Below are 4,629 nucleotides of genomic sequence, written 5' to 3' on the forward strand. Positions count from 1 at the left end.
ATGTCAGGTATCTTTGGAAGGCTTTTGCAAATACCTGGATGTTTTTAAATCCATACCAGTTTTCACTGGATATAAGATTGGACAATGAGATTTCCACAATAGTTATTTCAAACTGTATTTTCTTAGTCATGGACCTACCCTTTGAATCACTTGGCAGGGGTTAACAAATACAGAATTAAGAACGTGTGTCCTGCAGGAAACTCCTTTATGTTTTAGCAAAAGGAGGATTTTGCAACTTGTGGTGCAGTTCTGGGCAGCTGAGTTCATCTGGCTCCCTCCCATTCCCTGCATGGTGCTACCTGGTACTTCTGGTGAGGCTTGCATCCACTGTAGAGCAGTGCTCTGCTCTGGATGAAAGCAAACCTTTTCCTCTACAAAAGGAAATGGGGTTATGTAGAGACAGCACACCAAAGCATGTCCCGAAATCCGTTTGAAAGCTGTTTATAGGGTTTGGGGAAAGCAGCAGCGCCTGCTCTTGAGTCCAGAAAGAGACCCTGGTCAGATGCTTCTCAGCATGTGTAATGTTGCCCTGTTACATGGGAATGACCGAATGCTGTGGTATGTGATGTGCTTTGAAACCACCTCTGAATCACTGCCGGATATCCTGGTGCTCTACCAGTCTGTGGAGGGGAGAAGTGTTTTGAGCTTGGGCGTAAATCCCACCAGCAATAGTAAAGCATCCTCTGCAGTGGTGTCTGTGGGAGCAACATCTGCTGGGGTGGATGTGAAATGCTGCACCCTTTGCTGACCCACTTTTCTGTCAGAAGCAGGACAAAGAAAAGCCTTTAAAGCTTGTGGGGAAAAGCCAATGTTTGTGTTGCTGTGCTGCTGGTCTCTCCCCATAGCGTGCATGTGGAGTTTCCTCTAAGTCAGTTTGTGCCTCTTGTGGTAGGAGCGATGCTTCAGCCGCTCCATGACGCTACAGCATCTCCTCAGTCTTAAAGGCATGAGGAGTGGTGTAGCTTGAGGGAGCTGCTGAGCGTCAGCATGTGAGGGTTGGTAGTTGTGGGTTTAGGATATTCGGTTGGACATTACTAAAGCTAACATGCAAGGTGGGTTGCAAACACAACTTGAAGCTGGGTGTTGAGAGCATCTGGGTCTAGTGTGACACTGCACATGGGGAATGGAGAGCACAGGGCACCAAATCTTCTGGCACCCCTTGCACAAGCAGTGCAGCAGCTTTCGGTTTTCCACTAAATTTCCTAAGTTCTTCAAAATCCTATTTTTCCTAGGACTTCTTAATTTGGGTTCAGAAAAGTTGCCTCTACAATTTGTTTAGAATAAAATTCGATTGTTTTGTAAAGGAAGTTAATTTGTAAGGGAAGGTTTATTTGAGGCTTTTCTTTGGCAATGTTTCTACTGTGAAGTTTTCTTTACAGCCAGATGTGCATCCCTGCACACTGGCAAGTGGCTGTTTTCCATCTTGCCCCTGAAACCAAAGGGGCAGAGATGGGACAAAGCCCTACTGAGGTCTGTCCTATATCATCAGTGAGTGATAAATATCCTTAAGGATTCAATGAGAATGGTCAGGTCTGAGGGACAAGGTGGGTTCCTCCTAAGCCAGGTACCTTTTCCCCCTGGATTAATGCAGCTCCTGGGGATCAGGGCAAGCAGGCGTGTCAGCCAATTCTGCTCCCAACACATAGGCCATTGATCCACCCCTTGGGCCATGCACACAGCTACAACTATGCTATATTCAGCTGCAAAGAGCTAGGTGTCTGACCTTGTCTGCTGGCAGAAAAGCCACACTCTTCACCTGTGTGTGCTGGACTATGAGATCTGGCCAGACCACAGCCACCGTATGTTTGTCCATTGATGCTTTTGCATCCTCTCCACTTGCAGGGGATGCTGGTGCTTCTCTGATCCCTAGTGATGGTAGGGAACACCTCCTTTGGGATCATCCCCAAGTCTGCCTTGCTGCCTGCCCTGCCAAGCACATCACAACTTCTGGAGCCCCTCTACTGGTGGAAATGTGGCAGCTTCACTCTATCCTGACAGTTGGCTCGAGGCAGGATCCTCCTTCCCTGTGCTGTCCCTTTCTCTCCTGTTCCAAATGCTCTCTGGGGACACATGCTTCAGCTCTGGGAGCTAAGGAGGGATCCCAACACAGATGCCTCAGTGCAGTCCCAGCCAGGCCCCCTCAAAAGCATGTGTAAACAGAAGCCCAGCCAGTGCCCTTCCTGCAGGTTCAAATAAGACCAGTCCACCAGGAAACAGTGATGAAACATCAGTGATCCTAATGTGCTTGCTCCAAGACAGATTTAGCAAAGACTTGGGATAAAACAGAGCTGGGGACCAACCTGTTTATCCTGAGCTTGGTGAGGGCTCAAGAATCTCTCTGGCCAGCCCTAGCACCACGGTGGATGTAGTAATCCCAGAAATTTGTCATGCCTCCTCCCAAAACCTCCAGCCAAGGAATAGTACCAGTTTCTGATCAAATACTTCAGGATTTTTTCCTAATTTCTCCTGTGTTTTCAAGGCAGCCCTTCCTGCACACAAGGACAAGCCCCTTATCTTGTCCTCCACTAGACTAAACAAAGTCTCCTTCCACTCCTTGCTCTCGTGTGGTTTTGCTTTTATCAGTCTGACCGCTGCTTCCCAGACTTGCTCCATCTCTCAGAAAGGAATGATCTCACTGCACTTACTACCTGCAGGGCTGACCTCAGAAGAAGACTTGCCTTTCCTGCTGGGTCCTGCACCAACCTTAAGACCAGACCATTTACTCTAAGCTTTGCCTGTGTGATTGCTGCCTCACCAGCTGTTTTGTATCAGTGCTCTTAAATCTGCCTCCCTAAAGTACATGCTTCTTTTGACCATCCCATACAGACTAAAGGCAGTCCACTAAAACTCTGAGCAAGAGTACCAGCTCCGTAGGGTTGGGAAAATGTCTGAAGAAGGTTGACCTCTTGCAAAGTCAAAAATGAGAAGCAGGAGGAATGAGATCATGCTGGTAATTACAAGAGACTTCCTACATTTCATCCAGCTCCTGCTGAAGACTTGTGTGACAAGTCATAAATGAATATTGCAACCTGTGGGCACTGATTACTCCAAAAGCTACAGCTTCCCAGTGGCAATGACTTAACGTGATGAAACGACAGCTTCCTGCCCTGTTACTGTCAATAGCTCATCACTGAGGATGAATTGATGACCCAAATGAGGGTAAGCCTTTTTAAAAAAATTACATCATCAAGGTGTTTCAGCCTAAAAGCACTGCAAAAAGGTTCTAGGCAAAGAAAAACCTCTTGCCCCACAGCCAACCGGCAGCCCAGCATGAGCTGCACTGAAAGCAAAGACGAAGAAATTGGAGGAGAAAGGATTCTTCTCGCTTTGCATCATCAGAATCCAACCACATCTATTTTTGCTATACACATGACATCAAGCATCCGTCACTGCTATTCCTACTCCATCCAGCACCGCGGCATGACAGGGGAAGAGTGGCAGTAGGATGGAGTGCAGCAGGAAGGAGTGTCACTTTTAATTGTCCTGCCATGTTGCTTACAAACTGGGGAATTTGATTACCACCCTTCATCCCATTTCCAGTAAAGGACAACTGCTCCTGGGGCACAACATTCTATTCTAAGGACATTTCTGCACCTTATTTAGCTTCCAGTCATGGCCTAGACACACTTCCGTAAAGATTTGGCTTTGTATTCTCAAGAAGAGAGGTAGAGAAGCCATTTCAGCTGCAGCATCCTGCCCTCAGGAGAGCAGGTAAGTTGTGACACTAACTCTTGGTCACTTGAGGACATACTTCAGCAGAGGCCCCAAGAGCCATGTGCCCCAGAAGCTACAGGAGCTATCTACCACCTGGCTGAGAACACGATCCCTCAGCTCTGGGATGCTAGAGCATCAGCTTGCCCTTTCTGGAAGCCATTTGGATGATGGGCTCACACAGTGATGGCTAGTCATATCTCAGCTGGGGTGGGTTTGCCCACTTGTGCTCTCAAACTCCCCCAAATTTAATACAGGCTTTTATTTATTTACAGATTTATTTTTCATCTTCGTTCCTCAGTGAGACCATTTCCCTCTCCCTGAAGGAACTGCTCAAGTGGTTCTGAGCAAAGATTGGCCTGTGGGACACGAGAGCTGGGCAAACTGTGGGAGATGGGGTGCAATGGGCTTATGGACAGAGGTGCTGCGGTGTGCAGGCAGGGAGCGTGCTGCAGGTGGGACCTCCTGATCTACCACGGATAAATGACCCAAAATTGGTGAGCCCCCTCTGGAAGCCGCTTCTGCCCGGGCTAGGCAAACTCCACCACCCCCTGAGGAGAAGAGCTGGCACCGGCCACTGGTTCCTCTCCACACACCCTTCAAGAGGGGAACATCCCGGCTGGTCCTCACGTAGGAGTCTTTGCTGCTCCACCTGCTTCGGATACCCGCTACCCTACGGGGCGGCCCCGGGGCCGGCTCCCCGTCCCGGCGGGCGGTGGCGTTGGGCTGGGCTCGGCACGGCACGGCACAGCTCCGCCCCGCCCGCTATCCACCGCCCTTCGCAGGCTGTTGCGGGGCTAGGGCAGGGGCAGGGCGGGTGGCGCAGAGCCGGACCCTCCCGTCCCCGCGTCTCTACCGGCCGCCGAAGGCGGGGAGGAGCCGGGAGAGCGGGGGTGGGGGGGGGTGGGGTTGCTCCCC

The sequence above is a fragment of the Indicator indicator genome, chromosome 13 (genome assembly GCF_027791375.1).
Source record: "Indicator indicator isolate 239-I01 chromosome 13, UM_Iind_1.1, whole genome shotgun sequence".
Lineage (NCBI taxonomy): Eukaryota > Metazoa > Chordata > Aves > Piciformes > Indicatoridae > Indicator > Indicator indicator.